This window comes from Tachyglossus aculeatus, chromosome 23 (genome assembly GCF_015852505.1).
Source record: "Tachyglossus aculeatus isolate mTacAcu1 chromosome 23, mTacAcu1.pri, whole genome shotgun sequence".
Taxonomy (NCBI): Eukaryota; Metazoa; Chordata; class Mammalia; order Monotremata; family Tachyglossidae; genus Tachyglossus; species Tachyglossus aculeatus.
Genome location: NC_052088.1, coordinates 35645512 through 35662006, shown reverse-complemented (window position 1 = coordinate 35662006; position 16495 = coordinate 35645512). Strand labels below are relative to the sequence as shown.

The 16495-nt window shown below is 42.4% G+C and overlaps 1 protein-coding gene across 1 annotated transcript in view; it reads left to right on the top strand.

Moving 5' to 3' along the window:
- ARL15 (ADP ribosylation factor like GTPase 15) overlaps positions 1–16495 on the top strand; it is a 440798-nt gene that overhangs the window by 246473 nt on the left and 177830 nt on the right. The gene's annotated exons all lie outside the window — the stretch shown is intronic.

Here is a 16495-nt window from a genome sequence, read left to right as displayed (position 1 = left end):
CCAATTTCCCATTCTTCCTTATATGAAAAATAATCGGTTGTTGATACAACAAAGATTTAAAATTGGTCAGACGAATCGAAAAAGCCCTTGTTAGCAACCCCGTGTAATTTGAGTGCTAAATAATCATTGGCTTATTCAGAATGAATTGATATTCAAAGAACCTATCAGCTCCTAGGCTGATGAGATTTAGAAGGCCAAATAATCAGTTCCTTTAAATCCCATATTCCGCAGCCTGAAGCTTTAAATATAATTTATGTACACCTAAGTGCTTAAATATCTAATGGAGGGATCCCAACTTAAAACTCTAAACAAAAGCAATTCTGTGCCGCAAAGGACCATTTTTAATCTTAATGATTCTTCTGTTGACAAGCAAAGAAGTAAACCGGAGGGGGATTTTCTTTGGGGAACAGAAGAAATAAGAATGATGGCAAAATAGCAAAATACTGGGCTCACTTTAAATTTCTCTGTTACAATTCAAAGAGCTATTGCAAAGGCAGATGGACAAGGAAGAGAAAAACAGAAAAGATATATTCTGTGGACAATGGTTTTACACTCACAGCAAGAGTATTTTTCCATAGCAATAATTCATTTAAAAATGTAGTCATATTTTAATTCAGTTAAGATTTTAGAAGGAAATTCAGTCTTTAAACTTGGCTAATTACATCTTTCGAGGGGAAGTACTAGTTTAATCCCCAGGGCCTGATTACTGCAGTATAAAATTTTGTCTTATGCCTCAATAATAATAATAATAGTACTTGTTAAGCGCTTCCTGTGTGTCAAGCACCATTTGAAGCGCTGGGGCAGATACAAGTTAATCAGGTTGAACACAGTCCCTGTCTCCCATTGGGCTCACAGTCTTTATCCCCATTTTACAGATGAGGTCACTGAGGCCCAGAGGAGTGAAGTGACTCACCCAAGGTCACACAGCAGGCCTGTGGAGGAGCTGGGATTAGAACGCAGGGCCTTCTGACTCCCTGTCCCGGGCTCTAGCCACTGAGCCACACCGCTTCTCTGTGCAGGGACTGTGCCCACACTAGAATAATCCCTCTGATGGCAGGCACTTTAATGTTCAAAGCATTGTATGGACATTGATTTAGGACCAGATTCGCCATTGGAGGTATAATGATATAGTGGTGGTCGAGATAATATTTGTCAAGTGCTTACTGTGGGCAGATCACTGAACTAGACCACTGGGAGAGAAGACAGAGGTGGGAATTAGACAAGGGTCTCACAGTCGAAAAACAGGAAGGGAGAGAGTGTACGAGCATTGTCATTCGTTCAGTTGTATTTATTGAGCTGTTACTGCATTCCAGACACTGTACTAAGTGCTTGGGAGAGGACAATATAACAATAAATAATAATAATAATAATAATAATAATAATAATGGTGGCATTTATTAAGAGCTTACTATGTGCAAAGCACTGTTCTAAGTGCTAGGAAGGTTACAAGGTGATCAGGTTGTCCCACGGGGGGCTCACAGTCTTAATCCCCATTTTACAGATGAGGTAACTGAGGCACTGAGAAGTTAAGTGACTTGCCTACATTCACACAGCTGACAATTGGTGGAGCCGGGATTTGAACCCCTGACCTCTGACTCCAAAGCCCGTGCTCTTTCCACTGAGCCACGCTGCTTCTCCAATAAATAGACATTCCCTGCCCAAAACGAGCTTGTAGTCTAGACAGGCTGACATGGATGTAAATAAGTACATTCTGGGCCATAGGGATACAGAAGAAGGCACAGAAAGTAGGTTGGCGTTGGAAGAGCAGTACGTGAGGTTTGGGTTATAGTGCGAGGGAAATGAGGACAGGTAGGAAGGAGAGAGGTTATAGATAGCCTTATAGCCAATGGTAAGGAGTTTGGTGTAGCTATGGATGAAAAACCTTTGGAGGTTTCAGAGATATGTGCAGGATATTGTTTTGGAAAATCAGTGTGGGCAACAGAATCAAGCACGTAAAATAAGCTGCACTTACATAGTGAGCTATTTAAGAACTGTGGGAAAGCACTGGTTTTTTTTAATTACATTTCTCGAACCATATCAGATTTTTGATGCTCTGTCTAATCTTTGCAATTTTAAGACTTGTTTAGTTCATGCTAATGACTTGAATGTCCAGCTAAAATATTTTGTGTCAGCATAATACCTTTTATCTCAATAACAAGCATGCGCTAGACCTGGGGTTTTACAATAATGTAGAACTAAATTACAGCTATCAATCAATTAATCAATTGTATTTATTGAGCGCTTACTGTGTGCAGAGCACTGTACTAAGCGCTTGGGAAGTACAAGCTGCCAACATATATGTACATATATGTACATAAATGCTGTGGAGATGAGGGTGAGGTAAATACACATATATGTACGTGTGTGTATATATATGTGTGTGTGTGTGTGTATGTATGCATACACATATATATATATAGGTGTGTATATAGGTGTATAAGAGATGTTGGATTTCATGAATTGTAGGTTATATTACTGAACTGAATGGACAGTCTAATTTCCAAGACCATTAGGGGATGACGAATCAGTAGTCATCACTGACAGGGCTTGGCTGTGGGAAAATATGGATCCTGCTTTGTTCATTTTGGGCAGTAAAGACAGACATGAAAGGAGGGAGATTAGAAATAGTTTTTTTTGGTGGGGTATTCACAAAGGGTCTTCTATTTAAGGTTAACTAGAAAGAGGACTGTGCGGGTTTTTAAGTGAACCTCCAGAAAGAAGCACTGCTCAGAATGTTGCTTGTCTATCAGGAAACAAGAACAATCAGGCTTGGCCAATTGTTGGCTTTCTTGGCTGGCCTTTTCCTTCTTTTGTCTCAATTTTTTTCATGTTTCTCTTCAAATTTTGATTTCCAAATAGCATTCAGTGTCCCATCATGAAATTTTGTTACTCTTTTCCTTTTCTGGGAGCCTTTTCTCCCTTTTCTCTGTCATCCATTGTTCTCCTCCATTTTTTGGTCCTCATTTAAATATCTGCTTATTGACAGGGGACGTGTCTGCTCCTTCTGTTGTATTCTACTCTCTCAGGAACTTAGAACAGTGCTCTGCACAGAGTAGATGCTCAAATACCACTGGTTGATGGAGTGATTGATTCTCTTTACCTAGGTTTCCAGTCTTTCTGATTTGAAACCCCCACCTTTCGTTTTAATGCTTCACAGGGAGTTAAAAGCGACATTTATAAAATGTGAAGTTCAGGTGTTGGTCCAATAAAATGGGGGTGCCCTGTTTGTTTTTCTCATTTCAATTTTTCAGATAGCTCATCGAAGTTCTCTGGAGCTGGACATAATTCAGAATTTACAAACTTCCAGTGGGCATACACCATATGTCAGGTAGCTGAGACCCTTGATATGCCCAGCTTCAGATAAACATTTGGTCTCTGAACCACCTTCAGATTGAAAGGAATCACAGAGAGCTGATTCAAACTGGGGGGAAAGAAAAAGGAATCGCTTCTATGGCCCCTGCAGATTTAAAAGGTCCAGTTATCTCACTGCTCTTTCTATGTGAGCACGCATTGTTGTGTTTATAAAATTAGTACTAGCCTTCCTCCTAACCCGAGCACATCTGAAGAGTAATTGTTCATTTTAAAGACTCAGGTTAAATCTGGTTCTTTCTCGACGTTCCCAAAGGTTTGAAGGCGTGCAAAGATGAATGTCTCCATTCCTTGGCAGAGCGTGTGCGTGGGATGGTGAAGGTATAAAATCTGAATTCCAGCAGACTTTAATTTGCAAACACTTGAGGCAGAAATAATATGGAAAGAACTACTTTAATTCATTTAAAACAATTACAAATTGCCCTCCCATATGATTGTAAGTACCGGAAAGTCCTCCGTGAATCAGAGTTCCTCAAGAGACATGCGGTGTGCTTCTTTTTTTTATGGCATTTATTAAGCGCTTACTATGTACAAAGCACTCTTCTAAGTGCTGGGGAGGTTACAAGGTGATCAGGTTGTCCCACAGGGGGCTCACAGTCTTCATCCCTATGTTACAGATGAGGTAACTGAGGCATAGAGAAGTGAAGTGACTTGCCCAAAGTCACACAGCTGACAGTTGGCAGAGCCGGGATTTGAACCCATGACCTCTGAATCCAAAGCCCGTGCTCCTTCCACTGAGCCATGCTGCTTTGTTATTTATTTATTTATTTATTTGTTTATTTATTTATTTATTTTACTTGTGCATATCTATTCTATTTATTTTGTTAATATGTTTGGTTTTGTTCTCTGTCTCCCCCTTCTAGACTGTGAGCGCAGTGTTGGGTAGGGACTGTCTCTATGTGTTGCCGACTTGTACTTCCCAAGCGCATAGTACAGTGCTCTGCACACAGTACGCACTCAATAAATACGACTGATTGATTGATTTGTTGAGGAGTTCTCAATGGTGTTTTAATGGAAATTCTGAGTTTGCCACTAGTTCATTCAATCATTCATTCATTCAATCGTATTTATTGAGCGTTTACTGTGTGCAGAGCACTGTAGTTCATTCAATCATATTTGTTGAGTGCTTACTGTGTGCAAAGCATTGTTCTAAGCGCTGGGGTAGATACAAGGTAATCAGGTTGTTCCATGTGGAACTCACAGTCTTAATCCCCATTTTACAGATGAGGGAACTGAGGCATAGAGAAGTGAAGTGACTTGCCCAAGCAGACAAGTGGTGGAGGCAGGATTAGAACCCATATCATCTGACTCCCAAGCCCTTGCTCTTGCCACTAAGCCACGCTGCTTCTCTGTACTAAGCACTTGGGAGAGTACAACGTAACAACCAACAGACACATTTCCTGCTCACAACGAGCTCACAGTCTAGAGGGGGAGATAGACATTAATATGCATAAAGAAATAAATCACAGATATATACATTATTACTACATTATTAGTAGTAATAATAATAATTATTAATAATAATAATAATAATAACTGTGGAATTAATTAAGTGCTTACAATGTGCCAGGCACTATATTAAGTGCTGGGGTAGATACAAGCAAATCAGGTAGAACACATTCCTTCTTCCATGTTGGGCTCACCGTCTCAATCCTCATTTTGCAGGTGAGGTAGCCAAGGCACAGAGAAATGAAGTGACTTGCCTAAGGTCACACAGCAGACATGTAATGGAGCTGGGATTAGTACCCATGACCTTCTGACTCCCAAGTCCATGCTTATTCCAGTACAACATGCTGTATTAAGTGCTTACTCTGCACAGAGTATTATGCAGCATGAAGCATATTGTGCAGCTTATTCAAGCAGCGTGGCTCAGTAGAAAGAGCACGGGATTTGGAGTCAGAGGTCATCAGTTCAAATCCCGGCTCCGCCACTTGTCAGCTGTGTGACTTTGGGCAAATCACTTGACTTCTCTGTGCCTCAGTTAACTCATCTGTAAAATGAGGATTATACAGTCTAAATGAGGATTAAGACTGTGAGCCCCACGTGGGACAACCTGATCACCTGGTAAACTCCCCAGCGCTTAGAACAGTTCTTTGCACATAGTAAGTGCTTAATAAATGCCATCATTATTATTATTATAATTATATAATAATAATTATTATTATTATTATTAAGCTCTGGGAGGGAATACATAGGTGGAGGATTAGACAGAGTCCCTGTCCCCCGTGTGGGGGGGAGAAGCAGCATGGCCTAATGGGTAGAGCCTGGGTTTGGAAGTCAGAAGGACCTCGGTCCTAATCCCGGCTCCCCCACTTTTCTGCTGTGTGACCTTGGGCAAGTCACTTCACTTCTCTATGCCTCAGTTACCTTATCTATAAAATGGATTTAAGACTGAGAGCCCTTTGTGGGACATGGACTGTGTCCAACGAGATTAGCTTACATCAACCCCAGCGCTTAGAACAGTACCTGGTACATATAGTCACTTTACAAATACCATTAAAAAATTGGTGTCACCATAGTAAGAATGCGTTCAAAATTGCTTCGATTCCCTCAGTACTGATAAATAGGTAAGGAAATGTATTAAGTGTATGCTAGAAGCTGTCGCATGCCTCCAGAGCTGGCTGTAGATTAGAAACTTAGAGGATGTTATTCAAGCGATGGTATTTATTGGTATTTATTGACCACTTGCTATATGCAGAGCACTATATTAAGGTCTTGGGGAAGTACATTGAAGTGTTAGCCAAAGATACAGAGCCTCAACCACCTGTGAAAGTTTGCTCCTAGAAAAGACCTCTTCCCTTTATCTTTAAGTCTTTAAGTTTCTATACCTTTTGCTCTTTATGTGCTCGGAAAAAGGCAAGTAAGTGGCAGCTCACAAAACTCTAGCCACATTTCATGTTTCTATGCTAATGTTGTAAAAAAAACTTTGAATAAATGAAATTCACAGCTGAACAATTTGTATATATTTCTCAGACAAATCTTTGCACAAGCAAAAAGATACAATCAAATGGCATTTGAGTGGCATTAGACTGTAAGTTCATTGTGAGCTGGGACTGTCACTGTTTATTGTTGTATTGGACTTTCCCAAGCACGTAGTACAGTGTCTGCGCACAGTAAGCGCTCAATAAATATGATTGAATAAATGAATAAATGAGTTTCACCTTCCCCCTTCCTCCCTCCCTGTTCTTCCTCACATTTCCTGGCATCATTCCAGTCACCCTCTACTTTGGGGGCCTCCTCTGGGGTGCGTGGTATTTACCACATCAAGCTGTATGGGGTGAAGAGGATATGAATGTCTCAGGAGATTTTCTAGTCTATCGAAAACTCAAGCAAATGGGCAGGCAGAAGGATGAGTAGTTGATGGGAAATGCTTTTTACTCCACGCCCAGACAGACGTGTTTGGAATAATCCTGTCCAAACCTTAACATTAACTGGATTCTAACTTGACCTCTTTTGGAGAACCTTTGAAGATAGAGAAAACTAATACTTGGATTAGAAACTAGATTTTGGAGCCTAACACCCACATTGAGTATTCCTCAATTCCGGAATACTCTTGTATATATGGCGAGCAGTTCGAAATTATCCCTATTTACACAGTCTTTGGCAGTTTGAGCAATGCGTTTTGTCACCTGTTTGCCGTCTTAGGAAGAGCTGGAAAAGTTTATGAAGAAATAGAAAATATGACTTTGAGCCCTTGACATTTTTAAATAAATGTACATATTGTTAGTGACAGATTGCTAAACTTGGCTTTAGACACTTAGCTGTGTTTCTTGCCAAAAGTAATCCAGATGTGCATAATTTATCCGGCTGCCATATGTGCACTAACATGTCTTTCTATAATCAACTGTCTGTTCAGTATTGTTGCAGTTAAATGTTCTTTTTTTATCAACAATCCTTTGAAAGAACACCGGCTTGATAAATTATTTAAAGGAGTAAAAACTTCTCCTGTACAAAAATAAAAGGCATCGGTTTCTTTTTTAAAGCCGTGCACCTCAAGCGTCTCGATGATGTAGAATTGTCACCAGCAATCTAGAGTCAGAAGAAATTTCAAGGTGAGAGTTATGTATGTTTCTAGGGGAAACTTGAAAAAGCCTATTTTTTCCATTTCAGGAAAATGTTTTAGGATCCTAACTAACAGAAATGGGTATAGCCTAGAATCAGTAGATCAGTTGTATTTCTCAAGCACTTTACTGTACACAGAGCACTGAACTAAGCACTTGGGCAAGTACCGTTTAACAGAGTAGGAAGGAAGGAAGGAAAGAAGGAAGGAAGGAAGGAAGGAAGGGAGGGAAGAAAGAGAGGGAAGGAAGGAAGGAAGGAAAGGAAAGTATTTGTTCAGTGCTTACTATGTGCCAAGCACTGTTCTAAGCACTGGAAGACATGTTCCCTGCCCACAAGGAGCTTGCAGTCTAAAGGGAAAAGATTTACATAATTAGCTGGTCACTTGTTTGGTTTGGTCATGAAAAAGGGTTTTTCTGTTAATGTTCCTATCAAAATGGGAATGAGACATCAGTTTGGTTTACTAACCTAATCTCTTTTTACTTAGTCATAGTCCTTTTGTACTTTCATGGGGTTTTTCCCTCAGAATATTCAACCAAGTCTACAGATATTTCAGTAGCCATTCACAATAGAAAACTAGCTTTATTTCTTTACCGTTACTCCAGTTAAACAAGCTCTTGGAAAATTTCAATATTTTAGAATCAGTTGCCCTTTGAACCACATTCATTCATTCAGTCGTATTTACTGAGCGCTTACTGTGTGCGGAGCATGGTACTAAGAGCTTGGGAGAGTACAATACAACAGTAAACAGACACAGTATGAAGTGGTTGTGTTCTTTTCTTTAGGAATCCTGTATAACTCTATCCAAAGTCTCTACTTGTTGAATTGAGTGCCCTCGTCCAATTTTAAGACTAGCACGGGAACATTTATCAAATGTGTGTCACGTACGTTACTCCCGGATGGAGTTAGGACTTTCACACTTGCCACTGGCAAGAAGGTAGGTCGCCACAGTGATTCAAAGCAAAACCCTTACATAGATTCATTCATTCATTCATTCAATCAGTCGTATTTATTGAGCGCTTACTGTGTGCAGAGCACTATACTAAGTGCTGGGGAAATACAAGTTGGCAACATATAGAGACGGTCCCTACCCAACAGCGGGCTCACAGTCTAGAAGGGGGAGACAGACAACAAACCAAAACATATTAACAAAATAAAATGGAATAGTAAATATGTACTAATAAAATAGAGTAATTATTATGTACAAACATATATACAGGTGCTGTGGGGAGGGGAAGGAGGGGGAGAGGAAGGAGGGGGCTCAGTCTGGGAAGGCCTCCTGGAGGAGGTGAGCTCTCAGTAGGGCTTTGAAGGGAGGAAGAGAGCTACCTTGGTGGATGTGCGGAGGGCATTCCAGGCCAGGGGGAGGACGTGGGCCGGTGGTCGATGGCGGGACAGGCAAGAACGAGGCCCAGTGAGGAGGTTAGTGGTGGCAGAGGAGCGGAGGGTGTGGGCAGGGCTGTAGAAGGAAAGAAGGGAGGTGAGGTAGGAGGGGGCCAGGGGATGGACAGCCTGGAAGCTGAGAGTTAGGAGTTTCTGCCTGATGCGTAGGTTGATTGGTAGCCACTGGAGATTTTTGAGGAGGGGAGTAACATGCCCAGAGCGTTTCTGCACAAAGATGATCCGGGCAGCTTCGTGAAGTATAGATTGAAGTGGGGAGAGACAGGAGGATGGGAGATCAGAGAGGAGGCTGATGCAGTAATCCAGTCGGGATAAGATGAGAGATTGATCCACCAGGGTAGCAGTTTGGATGGAGAGGAAAGGGTGGATCTTGGTGATGTTGCAGAGGTGATACCGGCAGGTTTTGGTGATGGATTGGATGTGAGGGGTGAACAAGAGAGTGGAGTCGAGGATGACACCAAGTTTGCGGGCTTGTGAGACGGGAAGGATGGTAGTGCCATCAACAGTGATAGGAAAGTCAGGGAGAGGGCAGGGTTTGGGAGGGAAGATAAGGAGTTCAGTCTTGGACATATTGAGTTTTAGATGACAGGCAGACATCCAGATGGAGATGTCCTGAAGGCAGGAGGAGACTTGAGCCTGAAGGGAGGGAGAGAGAGCAGGGGCAGAGATGGAGATTTTGGTGTCATCAGCGTAGAGATGATAGTTGAAGCCGTGGGAGCAAATGAGTTCACCAAGGGAGTGAGTGTAGATAGAGAACAGAAGGGGACCAAGAACTGACCCTTGAGGAACCCCTACAGTAAGGGGATGGGAGGGGGAGGAGGAGCCCGCAAAGAGACTGAGAATGAATGGCTGGAGAGATAAGAGGAGAACCAGGAGAGGACAGAGTCTGTGAAGCCAAGGTTGGATAGCGTGTTGAGTAGAAGGGGGTGTTCCACAGTGTCGAAGGCAGCTGAGAGGTTGAGGAGGATTAGGATAGAGTAAGAGCCGTTGGATTTGGCAAGCAGGAGGTCATTGGTGACCTTTGAGAGGGCAGTTTCGGTGGAATGTAGGAGACGGAAGCCAGATTGGAGGGGGTCGAGGAGAGAGTTGGCGTTGAGGAATTCGAGGCAGCGAGTGTAGATCAAACCTGGAAGGATAGATGACAGCACTATTCACAAGAGACTCTTTTGGCTCCTCATGGAATAATTCACCGGTCATGCCTGACTGTGCTTCTTCAGAGAAAAGACAGCCTCTCTCAGTAATAATAATAACAGTGGTATTCGTTAAGTGCTTACTATGTGCCAAGCACCATTTTAAACACTGGGTCAGATACAAGATAATCGGGATGGACACAGCCCCTGTCCCACAGGGGGCTCACACTTTTATCCCCATTTTACAGATGAGGTCACTGAGGCCCAGAGAACATAAGTGACTTACCCACGGTCACGCAGCAGACAAGTGGTGGGGCCGGGATTAGAACCTGTGCCCTCTGACTCCCAGGTCTGGGCTCTTTCCATTAGGCCATGTTGCTCAAGGTCAATTATTATTATTATTATTATATTTATATCAAATAACTATCACCTGTCCACATGTTTTGTTTTGTTGTCTGTCTCCCCCTTCTAGACTGTGAGCCGGTCGTTGGGTAGGGACCGTCTCTCTATGTGGCCACCTTGTACTTCCCAAGCGCTTAGTACAGTGCTCTGCACACAGTAAGCGCTCAATAAATATGATTGAATGAATGAATGAATTGTGGTACCTTGGGTTCAGTAATTATGGTGTTTAAGCACTTACTGTCTTCAAAGTGTGGCGATAGAGACAAGTCAATCAGTTTGGACTCATTCCCTGTCCCACATGGGTGTCGTAGCCTAAAGGCGAGAGCTCTCAGTCTAGCTTTTGATAATAATAATAGCAATAATAATAATGAAAATAATTATGGTATTTGTTAAGCACTTACTATGTGCCAGGCACTGTGTTAATCTCTGGGGTGGATACAAGCAAATAGGGTTGGACACAGTCCCTGTCCCACTTGGGGATCACAGTCTCCATCCCCATTTTACAGATGAAGTCACAAGCCCAGAGAAGTGAAATGAATTTCCCAAGGCCACACAGCAGACGAGTGGTGAAGCAGGGATTAGAAGTCATAACCTTCTGACTCTCAGGCATGTGCTCTATCCACTATGCTATGTCACCAACTCTGTCATAGTATACTCTTCCAAGCGCTTAGGACAGTGTTCTGCATACGGTAAGCACTCAATAAATACCATTGATAGATGTCGCAATATCCTGCCCCCTGAATTCATCATCCAGACCCGAAAAATATTTGCAACTCATTTAGCAGGACTAAAGCATGAAACAGGAATCCTGGGGAAGTGCAGGTTTTTCATTGGAATGATAGCTGTGGGTCCCTACCCCAAAAGATTTTGCAGGTATTCTCAGGGGATGCAATGGGAAGACCTTACCTTATCATCTTAATGTAATACTTGTAAGTGCTTATTATGTGCCAAGCATTGTTCTAAGCCCTGGGGTTGGTTGAATTTAATCAGATTGGACACAATAATAATCATTATGGTACTTGTTAAGCACTTACTATGTCCCAAGCCCTGTTCTAAGCGCTTGGGTTGATACAAGGTGAACAGGTTGGACAAAGCCCTCCCACATGGGGCTCACAGTTTGCTGTTTGTTTGTTTTATGGTATTTGGTAAGCATTTACTGTGTGGCAAATTGTTCTAAGCACCGGGGTAGGTACAAGTTAATCAGGCTGGACACAGTCCCTGTCCCACATGGGGCTCACAGTCTATTTGCTGTTTGTTTTATGGTATTTGGTAAACGCTTACTGTATGGCAAACACTGTTCTAAGTACGGGGGTAAGTACAAGTTAATCAGGCTGGACACAGTGCCTGTCCAGCATGGGGCTCACAATCTTAATCCCCATTTTACAGAAGAGGGAACCTAGTCCTAGAGAAGTGAAGTGGATTGCCCAATTATTTTTAGTATCATTATTAAGTGATTAGGTGGTGCGGAAGGCAATTGGGTGGGATTTGAGAGATTTTTTTCAGAGAAAGCCTCCCGGAGGAGAGGGAATTTCAAAAGGGCTCTGAAGATGTGAAAAGGGGAGGGAGTTCCAGGTGGAAGGGAGGCCGTGACCGAGAAGAGGTCAGCTGCAGTAGAGGCAGGAAGGAGGCTTGAGGATTAGGTTGACTCGAGGAAAACAAAGCCTGTGTGAGTTAAGCTGGAATGGAAAAGCAGTAAGACAAGTAAGTCCAGTGGTTGCCCATCCTCCTTCGCATCAAACAAAAACTCCTCACCATTGGCTTCCAGCCTCTCCATCACCTTGCCCCCTCCTACCTCACCTCCACTCTTTCAGCAACCCAGCCCACACACTCTGCTCCTCTGGTGCTGCTAACCTTCTCACTGGGCCTCCATCTCGTCTTTCTTGCAGCCAACCTCTCACCCACATCCTACCTCTTACCTGGAATGCTCTCCCTCCTCATATCAGACAGCTAATTGCTCTCCCCTACTTCAAAGCCATATTGACAGCACACCTCCTCCAAGAAGTCTTCCCTGACTAAGCCCTCCTCTCCTCTTTCCCACTTATTCATTCATTCAATCGTATTTATTGAGCGCTTACTGTGTGCAGAGCACTGTACTAAGCACTTGGGATGTACAAGTTGGAAACATATAGAGACGGTCCCTACGCAACAACGGGCTCACAGTCTAGAAGGGGGAGACAGACAACAAAACAAAACATGTGGACAGGTGTCAAGTCATCAGAATAAGTAGCAATAAAGCTAGATGCACATCATTAACAAAATAAATACAATAGTAAATATGTACAAGTAAAATAAAGTAATAAATCTGTACAAATATTTATACAAGTGCTGTGGGGAGGGGAAGGAGGTAGGGCGCTTCTGCGCCGCTCTTACTTGCTCCATCATTGATCCTCCCTCTCACCCCCACAGCACATATGTCTATATCTGTGTATACCTATAATTTATTTATGTTTTTATATATTCATATTAATGTCTGTCTCCCCCTCTATACTGTGAACTCATTGTGGGCAGGAATGTGTCTGTTTGTTGGTCCTTTCCCTTCTCTCCCTCTCCCTTCCATGTTACCCTTGCACATGCAGTTGTACACTTTAAGGGCTTGAGAGCCATCCCACCCTCAGCCCCACACCACTTATGCCCACATCCGTAATTTATTTTATTGTCCGACTTCCCTTCTAGACTCTAAGTTCCTCGTGGAACATGTCTGCCAAATCGGTTGTATTATATTCTCTCAGGTACTTAGTACAACACTCTGCCCTCAGTAAGTGCTCAATAAATTATTTATATTAATGCCCATCTCCCTCTCTAGACTGTAAGCTCATTGTGGGCAGGGAATGTGCCTGTTTATGGTTATAGAGTAGTCCCCTAAGCGCTTAGTACAGTGCTCTGCACGCAGTAAACACTCAGTAAATGCTATCGACTGACTGAATAAATGACTGATAGATAAATTGAGATTTGCCTTTGCCACTCAAATCTCTGTGGTTTATAATATCATTCTCTAGGTCTTAATCATCGAATCTTTTGCCTCCCTTCATCAAAAGTCTTTGTGTAGTGCCCTGCACATAGTAAGCACTCAATAAATACCATTGATTAATTGAGTGGTCTGTGTATTTCACAAAATGAAGTCCACCCGTGGGATGTTGGGCATGGTTGCACCCAATATATTCAATCATATTTATTGAGAGCTTACTGTGTGCAAAGCACTGTACTAAGCACTTAGGAGAGTACAGGAGACCAACAGGCCAACACATTCCTGCCCACAGCGAGCTCACAGTCTAAAGAGGACTGTTTTCAAACTGTCTCCAATTGAGGATAGTTTGCCCTTTCTTTCCTCACAGATGTCTCTGCCTAGACTTGGATAGGAATTTTACACGTCGTGAATCACAGACACAGAGGGACTTCCAAATTTGGAGGTTTTTTCACTTATTTTCTGGATTTTTTTTGGTGGCTTACTGGAAAGAAGTCAACATCTGGGGTGGAGGGAAATTGGATTGATCAATTAATGGTATTTATTGAGCCCTTACTGTGTACGGAGCCCTATACTAAGCATTTGGGATGAGTACGTTAGAGTTGGTAGACACGATCCTTTCCCACAAGGAGCTTACAGTCTGCAGGAGACTCTGGGAAATAGTCAGTCCTTGTGAGCAGGGAACATGGCTGCCAACTCTATTTTATCGTACTCTCCCTATTGCCTAGTACAGTGGTCTTCCCACAGTAAGTGCTCAGTGAATGCAGAATGAGAAGCAGCGTGGCTGAGAAGCAGCATGGCTTAGTGGAAAGAGCCCAGGCTGGGGAGTCAGAGGTCATGGGTTCTAATCTCGGCTCCACCACTTGTCCGCTGTGTGACTTTGGGCAAGTCACTTAACTTCTCTGTGCCTCAGTTACCTCATCTGTAAAATGAGGATTAAGACTGTGAACCCCATGTGGGGCAACCTGATCACCTTGTATCTACCCCAGTGCTTAGAACAGTGCTTTGCACATAGTAAGCGCTTAACGAATGCCATTATTATTATTATTATTATTATTATTATATTATTATGAGTACAATTGTTTTTAATGGTATTTGTTAAGCACATACTATGTGCCAGGCACTGTACTAGCACTTAGTACTTCTCCCCCTTTTAGACTGTGAGCCCACTGTTGGGTAGGGACTGTCTCTATATGTTACCAACTTGTACTTCCCAAGTGCTTAGTACAGTGCTCTGCACACAGTAAGCGCTCAATAAATACGATTGATGATGATGATGCTTTGCACATAGTAAGTGCTTAACAAATACCATCATTATTATTTTTGTTACTAAGCTCTGGGGTAGTTACAGGATAATCAGGTTGGACACAGTCCCTGCCCCGCATTTAACAGAGGGAACTCAGCCCCAGAGAAGTGAAGTGACTTGCCCAAGATCACACAGCAGACAATAATAATAATAATGATGGCATTTATTAAGTGTTTACTATGTGCAAAGCACTGTTCTAAGCACTGACAAGTGGCAGAGCAGGGATTAGAACCCAAGTCCTTCCAACTTCCGGGCCTGTGCTCTGTCCACTGGGCCACACTGCTTCTCGATGGATTGAATCTAGATTTGGTTTTGGCACTTTTCTCTATATCTTCCTGGTCAATCCCAACAACCTGCTTGTTAATATAGTAATAGGAATCTACCCAGTGGGAGATGAACCTAAGGGACCAATCCCATCTACTGTAAACTCATTGTGGGCAGAGAATGTGTTTATTGTTGTATTGTACTCTCCCAAGTGCTTAGTACAGTGCTCTGCACAAAGTGCTCAAGAAATATGACTGAATGAATGAATAAGGGAGGAGTAGAAGCATGCCATTTTCATAGAGAACAGCTGTAGAGAAACAGCTCTCTTCCCCACCCAGGATTTCTTGAGATTCAACAACAAGATGTTCAAAGGAGGACAGTCCTTTTAAATCAGAAGAGTCCATCAATCAGTGGTATTTATTGAGCGCTTCGTATGTGCAGAGCTTAAGAGCTTTGGAGAATACAATACAGCAGAATTGGCAGACACGTTCCCTGCCCACAATGAGCTTAAAATTCTGTTCAATTTCATGGGGAAAGAAATGAGTATGACTGCTTTACTGCATATGTTGCAATTTTAAAAAAATTTTTGCTCCACCATATATATATATATATATATATATATATATATATATATATATATATATATATATGTGTGTGTGTGTAGGACATCTGCTGTGAACTTTGCAAAGTGTCCTTGTGGGGCTGTTTTTGTGTCCTCTTTCTTTACCCATCCCTTGGGGTTGGGGGGGAAATGCCTCTTTGCCCTGTACAACAGTTTTCCTTTCTTCATCTTCACTGAGATGCAAAACATGTGGGATTTTTCTTTTTTGTAGCCTAAGAATTCCTCTTGGGTGGGTGGCTAACAGGCTCTCAGCAGCTTCAGTAAAATCCTGTTATTCAAACGGGGATTCCAGTCTGGGCTTTTCAGCTCCCTGGCCAAGCACTTCTTTGTTTTAGTTTACGGAATTATATGTTGCGTGGATTTCCCGAGGGGGTTCTGATTTATTGCGATTTCCTCACCTTATTTATTTTATTTTGCATCTGCTTATTGACCCTAGCAAATTTCAGGACTCCTTGGATAACTTGACCCAAGTAAAATGCTCATTGTGAAACTATCCTAAAAATGTAACTTGTTTGTTTATTTTATGGGATTTGTTGAGCGCTTACGATGCACCAGGCACTGTACTAAACACTGGAGTAGATATGAGATAATCGGGTGGAACACAGTCCCTGTCCCATATGGGGCTCACAGTCTTAGTCCCCATTTTATAGATGAAGTAAATGAGGCAGAGAGAAGTGAAGTGACTTGTCCTTGGTCACACAGCAGACAAGCAGCAGAACCAGGATTAGAACCCAGGTCCTCCTGATTTCTAGGCCCAGACTCTAGCTATTTGGCTGGGTATACCCCTCAGACTTCTGATGCAAATACAACTGCAGTCAATTTTTTCTCTCTCCTCTAATTTCCAAAAAATCCTCCCAGCAAGCCCCCACATAATCCATTTTTAAGGAGCTTGAATTCTGTGCCTTTCAGGAAAGTGAGTGTGTGTATGTATTTTCAACTAATACCTACTGAGCACTTACCATAGTTTCGTATGAGACATC